Source organism: Hippocampus bargibanti, linkage group LG03 (assembly GCF_051943395.1).
Source record: "Hippocampus bargibanti isolate YZ-2025 linkage group LG03, ASM5194339v1, whole genome shotgun sequence".
Classification (NCBI taxonomy): Eukaryota; Metazoa; Chordata; class Actinopteri; order Syngnathiformes; family Syngnathidae; genus Hippocampus; species Hippocampus bargibanti.
In genome coordinates, this window is record NC_142736.1 from 20,371,709 (window position 1) to 20,390,928 (window position 19,220).

The window sequence follows — 19,220 nt, forward strand, 5'->3', positions numbered from 1 at the left end:
TTATAATAAATCACCCCAATGAAGGAATACAAACACGGAGGTGATTAAGGGCAGAAAACAACGTTTGGGATGCTTTTTAAATCTATAATAGATTCACCAGCTAACAAAGTAGGTTAGAAAGTGAGCCAACAAAAATGTTGCATCGCATTAAAAGCAGTTTCTCATATTTTACACAACAAACTAAAATCACAAAAGAAAAAAAATCCACTCACACTTGAAATTGTATATTCAATCAAAAAATACAGTAAAGTCTCGTTATATCGATATTCAAGGGAGTCCGAAAAAATATCGATATAACCGGGACTATCGATATATCCGACCCTGTTTGCATGTAATTTTCTCCATGCGTGCACAGAAATAGTATCGATATAACCGGGACTATCGATATATCCGATATCGATATAACGAGACTTTACTGTATATAGATTTTAAAGATGTCCATCTCTCCAATTCCATTGAATTCCATATTTTCTCAGAACATGTGGTATAATACATTTGCCCACCCCCTCCCCTCGCCCTTGGATTTGACACAGGTGATCTCTGCAAGAACATTTTGGGCATCATTTATCTTGGACTGGGATTAAGTCACGGATTCCCCACTAAATGTATCCAACATGCTCCTCATGTGAAACAAATTCATTGAGGTCCAAAAACCGATGACATATTCAACACCCCATGAAATACTGTAACTGGAAATGCCATTAATCTTGTTCAGCTTTTCCAAAATAAAATTTATCTTGAATCAGCTTTCCTGGCAACAACAAAGCAAGTGTAGCGAAAGCCAAACAAACTATGGCACAATTTTTACTTTCTGGACTTGGGTATGACACCTTAGTTCATGAGACAAAAATGGCACTTTGATATTTTACTGCTTAAAATCAAAAAGGACTGACATTATTTAATAGAATGTAAATAATTCAACCTTTTTGTCAATGCACCAGTCTGGTGTGTGCATCTCTGCCACCTTGAGACATTACAGTACTGTATAATATGGTTAAATGGATATATACGGAGATATCCGACAATATTTATTGTCATTCTTTGAAGATTGTAGACATTTGTTATTGATTTTCATATTATTAGTCTATGTGTATGCTCCCCCATTTCTGATGAAATAACCATTGATTTGAGTGTTATGATGCTGCCTCATAGATGCTATTTGTTCTGAAGTCCATGGTGCTTCCCATTATGTGTGAGCATTCGCATAATGCTAGCAGACTTTGTGGTTGATCTAAATAAACAGCTCATAATTATCTTTGGTTTTCGGTTTAGTTTGACAGTACACTTGAATTGGGAGTGGCAAAAGGCAGCGGATTAAGTATGAATAAAATGAAACGGAATGGTTCACTCAGTCTAAATGTATACGCAATAGCCTAACGCCGTTGGGCCTGCCCCATATTGGGGCGCTGGAAGGAGAGAAGACAGTCTGTCAGCTTCAACAAGGCTCATGTAACACTGTTAACCAAATTTCCAATCAGCCAAGTCGTGTTGTCCTCTCTTCTGTGCTTCAGCACTCCCTTATTGCACGACGGAAACAAAAGCTTTAATGGCTTTATTTGTGAAACGGGCCTCTAACTAGATGTCAGATCACAACTGAATGCAAATGTGGTCTGCTAATTCGGACGCAGGCTCCGCGGTGTCCAAATCCCTCTTAAGCTTCTTGTTGAGCACGTCTGCCAGCTTTGTGTTTACAATTGCTTCCTCAAATATTCACACTGCATCATTATTGTCGGCCCCCTTTTGTGTTGCTTAATTCTAGCAGAATAAACAGGATCACACGTGCAAAAACTTCCGCTGTATCGCAGATAATTAGTGCGTGGCACAATCTGAGCAATGATGTGCCCGGGTGAAATTAAAACTTTGCAAAGCACGGGTAAATGGAGGGATCTGAATGCCGGAAGGGAAATGCGCTTATCAAATAAAGCTCGAAAAAATGTGCAGTGAATGAAATGAGCCAATCATTTTTCTGCGAGATGGGAGCCCCGAGGAGAATAAATAAGCAATCGTCACGTCATGCAGGGAGAACAAATGAGCATGGTACACAATTAGGCAGGGTCACATTCTGCCAGAGCTGTGAGTGTAGGATGGGCTAATGAGCTGTCGTCCCTATGTGCGTGCGTGTGTGTGTGTGTGTGTGTGTGTGTGTGTGTGTGTGTGTGTGTGTGTGTGTCTGTGTGCGTGTGAGCATGATAAATGCATCCAGGAGGCCTCAGAAGCGCTTACAAAAAAGATAAAAAGATTCTGGTAGTACTAAAAACGATGTTTTAAAGGCCATGTCCAAAATGAACACAGGCAGTTTCAAAACTTGTTTTTTTAATGCACTTTGGCTTTATGTCCTTGAAATGGGCATAGTTGAAAAATTCAGCCGAGGGTGGAAAGTGAAACTAAGGATGTTGCTCCCCCAAACTTATTCAAATTGTGCTTGACAGCCAGATAATAAGTGAACTTGTTTACATTTTTTTAAATCAAAACTACCGTACAGGAGTATGCTAGCTCATACAATTCATGTGCCTCATATAAAGGTGGTTTGTTTGCATTGAATAATTTAGCGGCTGAATCCTATTTATTTAACATGGGTTTATGATTGTGTTGATTCTGGATGGTTGTTTTTTTCCAAGCCGAAGTTTAAAAAGAAAATCAGTCAAACCAAACGGACTCTTGGAGACATCCCACAAAAGTATGCTATCTAGTACGACTGACAAGCCTGCGAAGGTGGTTTGTTTATGTTGAATACATAATTCCGGAATACAGATGCTGATGTTGAAGTCACATTTATCATCTTCATTTGTTGTCTAGGCACCCTGCTATTTGCTGGTGAGCAGGTCAGGTTGTACCTCCCAGCCCAAGGACAGAGAACACATGGGTAAGATCATGGATGGATGGATGATTTTAATGGCGAATTGCTGCTTTTGAAGCCATACCAGAAACAAACCAAAACCTAACTCTTAAGTGGAAAAGTGTCCTCAGAGAAAGCGACTGGTGGACACACGAGGCAATGTCAGAAGTGGAAGGAAGAATAAGTGGTGCAGAAAAATGAGACCTATCAGTTGATTTAGCAACTGGGCCACGACTGCAGCAATCCCGACATGCGTTGGGCAGGTGCAGTGGACAAACAGACAAAAAGAAGAGAAGCAGGCTTTTACAGGCGACTCATAGTTATTAACTATTCAATCACAAACAGGAGAGTTGAAGGCGTGAAAGGTTGCGGCCCAAAGCTCTTTTGCTTCAGTGCATTAAGAGCCATGGCCCGGCACTCTGGCAGCAAGAGAAAAATGCCTTCCCTGAAAGATGACTGCTCAACGGAGTTTGTTCCCCTTTAATAATAGCAATCTGCTGTGAAAATCTAATCCCAAGTAACCATTCCACTGAATCTAGCGAACGTCTGTTCAGAAAAGCGTGCAACATGAATATTACATAGTCTGATATACAAATAAACAACACCCCCAGCCCCCCATCAATCATACACCGCAGTCAAGGTAAGTGATGTGGAAGAGTAAACTGCTAATGAATACCGCTGAGTGAGAAATGCACATTTAAATATGCCATTATGAGTACACATTACATGACCGCGTGGAATGAAAAAAAAACCTGTTCTTCAGGGGAGCGTCTACTCTATTTTCATGCATGACCCAAAAGGTCATCAAACGTGACCCAAAGCCCCCACTCGTAGTGTTGATCACCTGTGCGACACAACAGACAAACAACCAGGCAGCCAAGCATGAATACTGGCCCTTAGCGGGCGTAATGGCTCCATCGTTGCCATGAAAGTCGAATATGGATGCTTCCTTTAAGCCCCCTATTCTCTTCCGCACTGGCCTAATTCCCTCGTCTTCGGTGGTGGATGAGAGGCATCAGAAATCCATCCATATGCATGGCTAAATATCCGAGAAGGGGCTGTCAGGTCTCAGTCTGGACAGCTTCTAGGAAAGTCCCACTAATGACACATAATTGAGGCATGAGGTCAAGCTCAGAGCAGCAGTAATTCGAGGCCGAACGCCGCCCTCCCAGAACGGGCCTTATGCATCAAACAAACAAACAAACAAACAAACAAACAAACAAACAAACAAACAAACAAACAAACAAACAAACAAACAAACAAACAGAAAATCATTCACCTCCACTTTCGCTGACGTGAACCAAAATTCTACTGACGAAAAATCCTTTGTATTATTATTCTCAATGGATCTCTGCTTTTCTTTCGGCGCATCAATATACCCCTGACTTTTAGCTGCTTTTCAATTGAACGAGAAATGGGTTGTAATCGCAATAAGCACAATGGATATCTCGTGGATGGTTTCATGAAGTTGGAGAGATGAATATATGATAATTTCGTCAACATATATGTGAAAGAGATATTATTTTGCTTTTATTTCGTTTCAATTGCTGTTGTAAACACCAAACAAGAACACATTTTAAATCGAACTTTTGACCCACAATCTGTAAACAAAACATCTCTCTGTGGCTAACCAACACACCATCGTTGATTTTTATGGACATTTCACTCTATGCTAAACTATCCCCCCCCCCCCCTAAAAAAAAACACAAAAATACATTTGATCCGCAGTTACAAATACATTTTTGGTGAGTGAGAGAAAAGCATCTTCACTCAGCAGCATTTCGCTTGTGAGACCAGACTCAAGAACTACACATTAGAAGCGGCCTACCCTGATACATGGTTAACACTCTAATTCAAAATGTTTTGTTTTCATTTAGGGGATCAATAAGTGAGAAATGTTTGTGTGCTCAACAAAAAAAGCATTGTCTAATATAATGCAATATGTTGCTTTGCACTACTTCCCGGCATCAAGGAACTATGTTGAAGTTGGGGGAGAAACTTCATTCAATCTAAATGAAAACTGGTGCTTTGCTATCACTTTGTGACATCCCGTGAATATTCAGAAACTATATATTTTTTCATCAGTTGTAGATCTTTGCTATTTGCCGTATGCTTCCGTCCTTTTGTCGCAGAAAAAATATCCTGTGCCTGTAAAGTGTCCTTGAGAGTTTTGAAAATGAAATGTATTATTATTATTGTTATTGTTAATTTGTGTGAATGAGTGACTTCCAGTTCAGTGAGCCACTAACTGGCGATTGTTTCCCACAGTGGACAACTTGCTTGTTGGCTTAAAGGGCAATTTTGATCGATGAACTCTGCTTAGAAACGAGAACCACAGAAGTCAGGCGGCTAAGCAAAATGAATTATCATATTTTCTGATGTATAAGGCACCCCCATAAGCCTTCATTTTCTTTGAAAGATGGCCCTGCGCCTTATACGCAGGTGCGTCTTATATATATATATATATATATATATATATATATATATATATATATATATATATATATATATATATATATATATGTGTGACGGGTGTCACAACAGTGACTGTCTTCATCTCCACGATGCTGCCGTATCAATGAAGACGAGACGCGTGGATGTGTCTTTTTATTTCTTTTATTTCTGCAACACAGTATGGCAGAAGGGATGGGTGAAGTCGCATGGGTTTCGTCTTGTGATTAACCTGAATCTCCTCGAGATTGTTCTCAAATGCAAAACATTGTGGATAACAAAACAGAATTAACAACGTGTGATCGTATAGTGGTTATTTACAGAAAAAGAGAATACAACACAAGTTCACTGTGATTTACAAGATGTCCCTGAACGCATCATGGGCGGAGACTCGGCAGAACACGCGGTGCGCTTGTAATGGCGCCACCCGCCACGGACACTCACGGGCAAATGAAACACGACACAGGAAACTAAATATTGTTCAATAAAAACGAAATGAAACAATTATTACCTGCAACACAGTATGGCAGAAGGGATGGGTGAAGTCGCATGGGTTTCGTCTTGTGATTAACTGCGCAATAGAAAAGCACTATGAAGCTAAGTTCCACTCGACAAAACGTGAAGTAAATAATGACACAAAAAGTAATCTGGACTCGAACGAATAAGGGAACTAATTAGATAACACTAGACAGTACAAAAGGGGAAACAAAATAAGATATTGTCATGAAAATGCGCGTTAATCAAGACCAACAGAAAATTGCGACTCACCCTGAATCTCCTCGAGATTGTTCTGGAAACTATGGGCGGGACATAGTGCCACACTGTGCGCCGTTGCGTCACTTCCTTCATAATTTAATAATCTAAGCGCACAACTCCGTTACATATGTATATATATATATATATATATATATATATATATATATATATATATATATATATATATATATATATATTGACCCACAACAGGTCTCGCAACGACTGTCAGCAGCCACCAACTCCATTTCCCACTGTCGAAGATGTAGTGCGTAACCCAAGCCGCTGCTGTAGTGCCTTATAATGTGGTGTGCCTTATACATGGACCACTTTTATATACAGTAAAGTCTCGTTATATCGATATCGGATATATCGATAGTCCCGGTTATATCGATACTATTTCTATGCACGCACGAAGAAAATTACATGCAAACAGGGTCGGATATATCGATAGTCCCGGTTATATCGATATTTTTTCGGACTCCCTTGAATATCGATATAACGAGACTTTACTGTATTTATATATTATATTTGGAAAATGTTTGCCATTCATTGCAGGTGCACCTTTTACTCTGGTGGACCTTATTGCAAAACTTTTGCCATTCATTGCAGGTGCGCCTTTTACTCTGGTGCACCTTACACAGTATATGGAAAAAGTTTGAAAATACACCATTGATTGGGGGTGCGCCTTATACCCCAGTGCGCCTTATACAACGGAATTACAGTAAACATTCTGTTGATCTTTACCCCTCTGTGTTTGCTAAAACTGGGTTTTACTTGTGAATTTAAGAAATGAAAAATACACACCATCCCACACAAGCATATGGCTGTGGGGCATAGTTAAAAAAATGAACGTGACAAAAAATATTTAAATAAAAAATCTTTAGCACTTTCTACTCATGGCAAGTAAGAACAGGCTTCACTCACGAAAGCCAACAAACCCAGTCTGCGCCCATATCTTTTTCATTTGGACCATCGCCTCACGCTAATGTTTTGCGCCTCCCTTCTTAATGCAGGCTAACTCTGGGAGGATAAGAGAGGGAAGGTCGCCATGGTGTCGGTAGTTTGGCCCAAAGTAAACACAAGGAATGATGGGATCGAGAAGCTGGTCTCAGCAAAAGCCCCTCATCAGTATAGTCAACACATCGCAGATTGGGTTCACATCTCTCCACCTCTGAATTCCCTCCATCCACCAAAGAAGCATCCCCTCAATCAGCCCGTGTTTCCCTCCTTTTCCATTCTGCTGGATGTCGGGGAGAAGTGTAATGCAAGCAAATACCAAGTGGCTTACATTTCAGTCCTCCTGGCTGGCTCGGTAGAGTTGGTTTTTCAACTCTGAGACACTCGTCCATCATCATATGATCCTCGCTCAAGTCCCACCAGACCGAACAGATTTTATTGAGAAGAGAAGAAGAAGAGTCCGGTTTTAAAATGTTTTACGTATTTTAAGGATACGTGACTGCATATTGAAAGCTGTCACTCTGTATAACGAGGCAGCTTGGGCATCTAATTTGCATGGATGCTTCCCCATTAAGGTCAGTCTTCAGCAGGCCTCCGGCACTCTCTCTTGACTGGACAGGGAAGGTGGGCAAACTCTGGTCCTCCCCACTTAGAATTGTGCCACTGTAAACCGACAATGGATAAGCAGATCAATATATACTCATCAATTCTCATGGACATATTTGAAATGATTTTTCATAGTCTTTCAAACATTTGTTCACCTTTTTTCCCCAAGTGCCATATTTTCCGGTGTATAAACCACACTGGAGTATAAGGCAGACCCAGTGTTAATGTTTCCCATACATTATATAAGGTTCACCTTAATGAATGAAAAACATTTTCCAAATATAATATATAAAGATATAAAAGTTTTCCAAATATAAGGTTCATCGCATTATAAGGCGCTACAGTAGAGGCTGTGGTTACTCACTACTTCTTCTATGGGGGCAAATGGAGTCGGTGGCTGCTGACAATAGTTGCGAGACCTCAATATTACTTCATATATAAGCCGCTTCTGCGTATAAGGTGCAGGGTCATCTTTTGAAGAAAATGAAGGCCTTTAGCTGCGCCTTATACACTGGAAAATACATTACCTCTATTCAGTCATATTAAGGGACATACTTGAATATGAATTGCATCCATTGCATTTCTGATGAATAAGACAGGTATTTGAAGGCCAGATTTAAATACATATGATTATCTGAGCAGCCAGCAGACACGAGAATAGGATATTTTGTCCTCATAGATTCAGCAAACTGCTAGAATGACTGCTTTAATCACTTTTATTCCACAACTGCCTCCCCCTATTGTATGGTGCTTCCATGCACACATTTGGCATACTAGTATGACAAATATTTGTCTAATTTGTGGAGATGAGATATCATAGAGACATTATCTTTGTTTAGTTTACTATCTTCATACGCAGCACCTAAAAATAAGATCCAGTCACTTCGGTGTGCGAAGTTTATTCACTACGATAATTCTGGTCTCCTTACCGCCTCGGTATGATGTCGTGAATTATGGATGTGATTAAAATTTGTTCAGCATGTTAGTGGCCACCCCTTTGTGTCGCTGGTTTCTCCGGCTTTAGTGCCTCAGCCAATTTCTGCTTGTCAGGGACCGTGTGTCTATGCGTGTGTGCGCGCGCATGCACATCCGCCATCACAATGACCTTTCCACAAGCCTGGGGAGCACGCAATGCAGAGGAGAGGCAATAAAAGTAATGAAAGAAGCAAAGGCAATTACAGTGGTGTATGTGAGGGGAGCGTGGCGGAGAGATGGGCCTAACTGAAGGCAGCACAGCAATGCACTACGGCACCAGATCCCCCCATAATCCCTCTGTGATCGCACAGCAACCCTGGTGTGCTCTCGGTCTGATCATCCTCTTGCAGCATTCACCGGCCTAATCCGAGCAAAAGGACAGCCGTTGTTGCTGCTTGTGAATGCAGACACCCACACCCACACCCACACACACACATATATATATATATATATATATATATATATATATATATATATATATATATATATATATATATATATATATATATATATATATATATATATATATATATGAGTCCATTGGTGTAGAACAGCGGGGTCGGCAACCCAAAACGTTGAGCCATATTGGACCAAAAATCCCCCAGAACAAATATGTCAGGAGCTGCAAAAAAATAATAACCTTAAATAAGCTACATAAGGAAGGCAACACATGCTGTATGTATCTATATTAGCCCAATCCCTAAGGCTACAAATATAAAATAAACCGTCATTATTTAATGTTTTTATTTTCTTTGTTATGCCAAAGCATTTTTGACTGTATCTTTTGTTCAACCAACCTCCTGCAATGAAGCTACGCATATGCGCACGCAGAATGACTAATAGTCATAAATGGCCCCTAAAATGATGGAGGCATGCAATGCACTTTTGCATCGTATTAACCGTGCTTTACATTCCCATTTTTTTGCCAAGACCCTCGGTGAAATGTATTTTTTATTTAGATTTAAACATCATCCACCTGCTTGGCATCATGCCCTGCTCATAGAAATGTGTATTGCAGGCAATGACGCAAATCTTTGTTGACAGAAATGTTGAAATTGAATACAGTAATACATCAGTTTACGGACGCTTTAGCTAACGAACTTTCGACCTTTCGAACATTAAATTCTCGAAAATACAATCTTGGCTAACAAACTAGTTTTCGGGAAACACACGGAGCGCCATAATGGCTGGCGGACTAGTTTTCGGCGGAAGAACAGCAAACCACATGGCCGAACAGCGCCACTATGGCTGCCGGACTACTTTTGCACACCCACTTTCTTTGAGTGCACTCAGTGCAGACGTGGTTTGTTATGGAGTGGATACTTTTGCTTTTTTTGGGACAGAAAAAGACCCCACTAGAGCCTAGTGTTAAGCCGAAGAGGACACAAAAGAAAATTATGGTCGAGCAGAAGAAGGAGAACATAAAAAAACACGAACGAGGTGTGCGTTTGAGTGACTTGGTGTCCCAGTACCAGTATGCTAAGTCGACCATTGCTACGTGTGGCTAAGGGTGTTTCTGTGTTGTCTAAGCAACGGTGTCAGGCAATAGAAGAGGTTGAAAAACTTCTGCTGATTTGGATTAACGAAAAGCAGCTCGTAGGGGACAGTGTGTGAGGGTATTATCGCAGAGAAAGCAAGGCAACTTCACTCGGATATCATCAAGAGGCAACTACATCAACGACCATCACAAAGGTAAATAAAACGACTTTATTGTACAGTACAGTTTATTTATTTAATTACAATACAATAGCTCATGTATTATATGTAAAATAAGGTATATTTTGTGTAGTTTTAAGGCTTAACTAGTAGAAAATTATGTTTTATGGGGGCCTGGAAACGGATTAATCTCATTTTTAATGGTTTCCTGTGGGAAATTAAAGGTTGGAAGACATACTTTTCGCCTTACACACACTTTCTGGGAACCAATTAAGTTCATAAGGTGAGGTATCACTGTATTTATTTGACACCTTTTTACAACATTGGAAATCATTAAGAATGTTTGTGTCATTTTTGTTCTCCCACGGAAACCATATTAACTCATTCACTGCCAGACAATATGCAAAAATGTGTCCACTTGAGTGCCAGGGTTGTTGTCATTTTCACTCAAATTCCAGGACCCACAGAATATTGACTTTTAGGACTACATAAACATTCAATGCAGCGTAAGGAATCTTAGACTCTCTTGTTCCATCAGGAAAAAGAGTTAATTCCTAAATGATATGGGTCTGATGTTATATGAGCTAGAAATGGGGCGACTGTACAAAATACAATGTAATATTGGTTTATAAACCTCTTTAACAACAACTGAAGCTGGAACAAAGTGCTAACATGGAAATAAGGAAAATGCTGCCCCCTGGTGGAAAGGAAAAACATTGCCAAAGGTCTGACCGGCGCTTTATTGGCAGTTCCCGCAATAAAAACCAAAACCCGAACAAATTCGGGAATGGCGCTCTATGTCATATTTTTAATTCCCGAGTAAATTTGGGATAGGCAGTGAATGATAAAAGATGTAAAAATACATATTTCCCTCCACCATCTTTTTCTGTTTTCCCAAGTTTTGAAAAAGCTCAAGGGAGCCACTACAGTGGCACTAATGAGCCACTTGCGGATCTGAAGTCGCGGGTTGCCACCCCCACGTGGTCAAGTGAGAAGCATTAGTGAATGAAGAGAATTATTAGGCATTCAGGCATATACAAACTCTCTCACACACACAGCTATGGCTGTGCTAGCCGTGAAGATCAATCAGGCTTGCAAAACATTAGTGACATCACTAAGTAGGATGTAGCATAATGATAAACGGTGCTAAACAAACTGACAGCATCAATCAAAGATGAGGCGTCATTATCTTTGGAGAAGGGTTAGATGAGTTACATTCTCTCTGGTGGTGTTCTGCGGTCACAGCTGTGACAAAGATTTAAATCAAAAAGGTGTGCAGATGATAGATAGCCTGTAATACACATGGGGGGAGAAATCAAATTGGGATTAAGGAGATTAATTTCAGATGGTAATTGAGAGAGTAACTTTTCCCATCAGATTTATCAAACTTTCCAAAAAGATGTCAAGTGTAGTGTAATAGAATTTGCCAACAGATGAATGGCTGGCAAATTGCTGCGCTTCCAACTTTTGTCCCTTTGGTTGGCGTTTAATCAGAGCTCACAGCATTTCTCCACTTTGGAAGATAGGATTCATTTTGCTTGTTTCCTCTGGGGTTAAAACATAATTACTACTTTTGAAGTATAAATTCACACTGAAACTAATTCAATTTGTGCTCCTGGCTGGAGGGTGACACTTAGTGGTGCGCAACTGGCGAGTGCTTCAAATCAGTAGACGTGCATGTGGGAACTTCCTCTTTTTGTGATGAGAGCATGATCATGGCAGTTTTACTCATTTGACCATGAACACCGCAAAATTCTCGATTTCAAGCCAGGCGTAATTAATAACAGCGGGAAAATAATGTGAAAATCCAGATATGTTGCTAATTTGGTGTCCCCGCTGTATGACATAACGGGTTTTCAGGCGTGGAACTGTCGCGGCTTGGAATTGAAGTGGGACAAGAGATGCGAGACAATTTTCGTAAATAGATGCTACAACTTCGGGTTTGCTTTCAATATTTAGCTTGTAGCAGACGTGCACATTTCACCATGACGTCCCTGATCCACTGGTGAAAAGGACACTTTGATTCTCTTTTCTTTCATCTAGAACTGGGTGCAGAAAGTGCTTAAGATTGAATACTTGTCTGTGTATTTTGTGTAGTGTCACATTATTGTCACATATTTTGTTTTTGTACTTCTTCCTTTCCTTTCTCTTACTTTCATCACTTTGGTTCTGTGAAATGTAAATTTCTCCACTGCTAGATAAATAAAGGCTAATCCAATCCAATTTTCATAATTTCATAGTACTTTTCATAAACCATAAAGTACTTGAAGTTATGCCACTATTCCGGGGAAAAAAAGGTCCTCTCAAATATGTTTTGTGTTATTTGGGCAAAAATATCCATGCTATGCACGCCACACGTAAAAAAACACTGTGGAAACGTAATGTCATGGCCAATTACATTTCAGTGAAGTGAGGAAATTTTGATTCTGTTTAGCCACATTGGTGAAGAAGTTTAATGTTATTTGAAGAAATTTGGGGAGTTTTGGCAATGTTATTGAAAATGTTTATGAATGTGTTCTTAACAGTCTCCTAATTTAGAATGTTTTTAATGAAAATTTTAGGGAAATGGAATGTTTCCTGAAGGGGGGAAAAGTGGGACTAATGTACAATGTGTGTTTATAGGAGTTCTATGAGAAATTTTTACTCAGAAAAATATACAATTTTGGCAACGTGGTAATACTAATGTTATAAAATGTTGCAAAGGTGATTTGGAAGAGCCAGCCATTCAAAAACAATGGGATTGAGGAATCTATCATAGTAAACAACATAGAAAAACAAAACCCAGAACAAATTCGGGAATGGCGCTCCACGTCATGCTTTTCAATTCCCGGATCAATTTGGGAATAGCAGTGAATGAGTTGTCGAATATGTGAAATTATTGTCATATGAAAAATAATGGTCACCATGTCCTTCATGTTGAATCTATGGAATGCTAAGTGATTTGATATAATATATACATTCCTATAATAAATGTGGCAGGGGCAAAATGTCACAACATTCAACATGAAAGCCAAAGAAAAACCCCAATTTGTCAATTCTCCAGGCTTTAAAGCCTACCAAGTATATCCCCCCCCCCCCCCCCGCCATTAACTAAAGGTACAATCATTCAAATATTTCGCTCCAAATCTGTAGGACCATAGTGACTCACAGAGGAAAAGATTTGAATCTTGATAAGATTCAAGCAGATAAAAACAGCGCTGGTATGTTTACAGAGCGGTACACAGAGAAACTCGCTTGGATCAATATATTGATGCTTTGTAATAGGCTCTAAATGACTCAGGTTAGAGACTTCTATGTGGCAAACCTTCACAATCAGCTGAAATCCCTCTGAGCCCAGAGTTGCCCACTTTTCTAAAAAAAAAATGTGTCAAACATGACCATTTTTATTTTGTGGCAAATTCAAGTACATGCAACGCTTCAGGAGAGCAATCATTTCTCCTGCGATGACCAAACTGTTTGTGTCAGGAAGGCCACTTTATTAGAGAATTGTAGGTGAGGAGAACCAATGTCTGGCATGACACTTTTGTATTTATGATTTTGACAACTTATATCCAATATTTAAAAGAGGGCTTTGGTCACAACTAAACAATTGGGAGAGCACAAAATCCAGTTTGAAGTCATGGAAATGGAAGTGTTAGAGGAGATGCACAAAACTATGACTTAAAAAAATCAATGCCTACGTTAATTTTTGGGAAGCAGCAACTGCATTAAAGCCGTGTTTTGTTTGATTTCACTCAAATGGGTGTGAGGTCATGTATGACTATGTGCCCTACTTGCGTAACATTGAGTTAAAACCACTCGACAAGCGGCCCAAAAAACTACCCTGTGAGAGGACAACTACAGTGCACAAAAATGAATCTGATGCATATAAATTTTGAACCGAAAAAACGTTTTTTACTTTTTTATATTGCATAACCCCTTCTAGTCAATGGCCACATTAGCCATCATATCATTCAGAATCTCCAATATTGTGTTGCTGGGTCGACGATATGTTGCAATCGTTTTTACTTGCTTAAATCTTTCCATGATTGTCTGTAATATATCCAAGATGCCCTCACAAATTACTCCATATGGAGTATAATAATATAATATCTTATAATATAATATCTTGTTTTCTATCCTTTCACTCCCACCCCAACCCCATCCCTCTTCAATTGCTGCTGTGGACTGCAAATCTCCCCATTGCGGGACGAATAAAGGTATTCTGATTCTGATTCTGATAATGATAATATGGGAATGTTACTGCATACCGTATTATTGCCACGTGAATGAAGCCGCTTGCCTGTGGCTGCGGGGAAGGGATATTCCTCCATTGACAACTGAGGAGGAGTAACAGCTAATCGATAGCTCATGAATTGACTGTGCACACCCCTTACCAGGTAATCAATATTCCGGGCAATTAGAATCCCCTATCTGCATGGCTGTAGGGACCTCAAGCACCCAATTTAGTCCTTAGCCTATCACTTAATTACTAAATTCCCCCTAATGTCTATTGGCAGACGGAAGGTGGCCCTTCCACGGGCCACAGTGGATGAATGAACACGAGACCTTTGCCAAGGTGCTGCTTAAAATGCTGGCGCTCCACTTTAGTCGCTAAGTTAAACACCAGATTGTTTATCGCAAATGACTCACCAATTGACCAGTTGGCCGGGTTTTGTTTTTGGTGCGACATTTCCTGTAAATTAACTTATTCACTGCCAGACGATGTGCACAAATGTGTCCACTTCAGGGTCGGGTTTTTGTCATTTTCACTCAAATTGCAGGACCCACAGAATATTGAGTTTTAGGACTACATAAACATTCAATGCAGAGCACTGGGAAGCTCTTTCAGCCAGAGAATGTTACACCCCTGCTACAAGAAGGAGAAATCCCGCCACTCCTTCCTACTGACTGCTGTCGGGCTTCTTAATAAACACACATTCAAAAAAATAAATAAATAAAAAACAAAAACCCTAGACTCATGGATTGTAAATAGCAAATCCACTTTATATTGACTCAATACAGTTACATATATCAAATATGCTTTTTAGACCTTTATATATTTTTATACTTTGCAGGATGTACAGTTCATATTATGAAACTTTTTTTTGCAGTTGTACATTTCAGTCTCCTGATATTTTCTTTTGTGCATAGAATACTTTGTTTATGTTTTGACCCCACCCACTACCCTTTCAATTTTGCTGCTGAAGATTGCAAATTTTCCCATTGTGGGACTATTAAAGGCTTTCTGATTTTGATTCTGAATAAAAAACCTTAGACTCTCTTCTTTCATCACAAAAAAGCCCGTTAATCAGCCCGTTTCCACAGGCCGATTCATTCCTTACACGGAGCTTTGTTGCCATCTTCTGCCTCTTTTTGGTGATACACGAAGTTTTCAGACCAAACAAAGTACAGCAAAATGCATTGACATGATGGAAGGACAGCTACAATGTGTCCTTTATTTCGGTCAGGGGCGTTCCTTCAGTGACGTAACGTGAGGAATCGTCACCAACTCAAGAACAAGACTTCCGGAACATTCAACGCGAGTCTTAAAACGTAAAATATAGCTATATGCGGTGGAATCTTTGTAAAATACGCTCAGTAGATGTCATTTGAAGCGATTTTACAAATTATGGACATAACTTGTCCGGAGACGTCGGTTGTCCTTTAAAGGTTTTTGCCTAACATTTTCTCATTATTAAATAGAAATTCGATGAAAAGTAAAGGATGTTTTAGTGACAATTGGTTCACTATGTTGCTTCATTAAGCAAGTTCCAGAGTCATTAAAGCGAATAGTTGACCATTTCTCTGGCTTTTTTCATGATACATATAACAAATATTATAGGCATAAGCAGATGGCAAACAAACATACAATAGAAGAGGAAAAATGGGAAACACATCTTTATCTGGAAATGTCAATATGATGTAGCTTGTTTTTTAATAAGAAGCATATGTACTGTATATACAGTAAAGTCTCGTTATATCGATATCGGATATATCGATAGTCCCGGTTATATCGATACTATTTCTATGCACGCACGGAGAAAATTACATGCAAACAGGGTCGGATATATCGATAGTCCCGGTTATATCAATATTTTTTCGGACTCCCTTGAATATCGATATAACGAGACTTTACTGTAATTAAAAACAAGTTGACGTGTATATTCTTTAAAAAAAACAAAGCATCCTGTGAAAATCTAATCTATGCTTCTTTCCCATACTTCTCTCTGTCACCGTTTTGAGAAATGTGGCTGCAAATGAAAGCTACACACTAAAATGACTAAAAAGTAAATGACCCCAAAGAAAGCACATGATTTCAGTACAGCATGGCCAAAAAAAAAGAAAGTTGTATTTCTCCGAAAATACCAGGACTTTTATTTCAAATCTCTTATAAATGATAATTCACACGCTCCGAGCTGGCTGCGCATAATATATTGTGTCGGCCGCTGTTAAGTCAATGAGGCCTTCAAAAGTGCTTCACCACACGAAGACCAAATTGAGGACACCCACTGATTCTGCGTTGTGGTGAGGCGTATTCATTACACGCTTCTTTATGTTCTAATATGTGCAGTTTGTCTTACATGACAATTTTGTGTCACAAAAAAAGAATGTTGGAGAGCACCAGCCGGTTTATAATGACTTAATTCATACATACTGTATGAAGAGAGACTAGCAGCGGACCTAACTAAGGCGGCTTACCCGCTGGGTGGTGTGGCTCCAAGAATGTCTCAAGTGCTAATATCCTGCTGACCATGCTGTCAGACATATACTGTATGTTTATTTTATCTGGGAACAAAAAGTCTCCTTTAATGACACTGACAGTCTACGTGTCTTGGGGGGGGGGACTCACTAGTCCCACTTCATATTCACGCCCGAGGGAGCCAGGATATGACACACACACATGCACACGCACGCAAACGCACCCTCTCCCCCCATACACACAGTCACTTCCCTGTCACATGGCTATTGAAAAGGCCTGAGGGGAAGTGCGGATGAAGCTTCATTGAAGGGCAGAGCGGGCACCTGCCTCCCTTCACCCTCCAGCCATCCAGCCACCTGCTACACACCCGTCACCCAGCTTGCCAGCCCCTAATTTGGTTTTGTACCAACGGTGACATTCTGAACCAGGCAGTGCAAAAAAATTTGGATGGCTGGGATAGAACTACTCGGTGACAGGTGCCACCTCCAATGTGAGCAGCCTTTCCTTGGAGTTGTGAACTATTCAATTAAGCTGCACATCACGTTGAAGGTGTGTCAGCACCTAATTACCGTTGAGACCTTTCCTGTGAATATGCATGTGCGTGGATGACAGCTTTCACAGCAGGTTACCATTGTTTTCAGTAGAGTTTAAACACCCGCATTGAATATATCAATGTGTATGCGGGTTGCGTAGACTGTTTGGCTCCTCCCGCCATTTCCATCTCGCAGCACCAATAAACACTTGAAGAACAGAATCTGCCTTATTGCTATCAATAAAATATGAGTGTGGGCATTTGATGAAAATAAAAACAATACCATTTAGGCATGTTTGAAAATGACTGCCGACATGTGGCCTCTTCATCTCACACCATTAAAATAACGACGTGGCGGTGAAAGCTCAACTTCCGCGGTGCCGCCGCTGACACCCATCAAGGCAAATCTGTTTCATGGACACTTACAGATATATAAATAGCCAAATGAGGTGTGCTAAACATCTATAAAATGGCACTAAAAGGTTGCCAAAAGATGGTGAGTCTCCTGAGCCAGCCGCGACGGTAATCAATCTGGTCTGGGAGGAAAGCAGGGGAGGGGAGTTAGCTACACGGCGAGGCTAAAAAGCGGAGACCAAGCGCCACCACGGGCAGCCAGTAAATCACATGTGCAGGGCATGCTTGCCCCACTGACACGCAACCACTTGAGGTGACATCGGTCCTGATGGATCACACCAGTCCACTCCATTAAGGGAAACGGGCACGACAAGAATTGACATCACAAATAATTAGTCACTGTTGGGGGTACTGACTTAACATGCCAATGGTCTGACATCCGATGGGCAATTGTATTGCCATGGCGGAACATTATGTGCGGCAACACTGGTTATGTAATGTAAAAAATGTAAAAAAAAACACCACCCACTATTGAAAGTGCTAATGAAAAACTTTTCCCTTGGCATTTATTGCTTTCTCGCAGAAGCCTGAAAGGTTTGTGCTCACGGCGACAGGGATTTTAAACTGTTTATAATTACTTCCACCTTTCCCAATGCACCTAAAAAAACTGCACAAAAGCATGATGTTTCCACCACTATAGGAATAGTGTACCTTTTCCAGATGGTCCAAGTTAGGTTTCAAATATTTGTTGTTACGGAAAAATGTTGAACAAACATTCATTTACTGTGTGCCAAATGAGATGAACATACACCAGCAAATACTGTGGTCACACCACAGTACAAAAATTAGTGTCAAGACCTCTGTTAGGGCCAGTGTTTAATTTGAAAAAAAAAAAAACACATACAGTCGAGGCTAAAGACAATTATCAATCTGTGAGAAGTAGTATAGTAGGATGGTGAGAATGCTTTATTTGAGAATTATTACTACCAAAGCTAGCATTGATTTTTGCTATCCAACAAGTTGACAGAGTGGCTCTTGACATACGGTACTTATGCTCTCAACATGGAGGGGACCAGAGTTCAAACAGCCAAGAGAGACACTGGAACTTGACATTAGTACAAACATAGCTGAAGAAATATGAAAAAAAAAAAAGAAAACTCAAGGCATTTTCGATCGAGGTCTGGCATCACACAAAACGAAAGTATGATGAGATTTGAAGATGTCTTTGTCAACAGAGCTGGCGGATGAGCCGAAAATAAGCGTGGCAGTCTTGATGGAGCAACAAACCCACACTTCAAGTAATAGACCAAAGTTACATGACTGTCACCGTTTTGAGAAATGTGGCTGCAAATGAAAGCTACACACTAAAATGACTAAAAAGTAAATGACCCCAAAGAAAGCACATGATTTCAGTA

The 19,220-nt window shown here is 40.1% G+C and overlaps 2 long non-coding RNA genes across 4 annotated transcripts in view; both read right to left on the reverse strand.

Annotated features, from left to right (window-relative positions):
- The window catches only part of LOC148900631 (uncharacterized), a 67,761-nt gene that overhangs the window by 5,759 nt on the left and 42,782 nt on the right, over positions 1–19,220 (reverse strand). The window lies entirely within an intron of this gene.
- On the reverse strand, positions 5,437–6,168 carry LOC148900632 (uncharacterized). Its single transcript, XR_016114358.1, has 2 exons — positions 6,056–6,168; positions 5,437–5,858 (listed from the first exon to the last, which is right to left on the reverse strand). It is a non-coding gene; the product is annotated as an uncharacterized LOC148900632 (long non-coding RNA).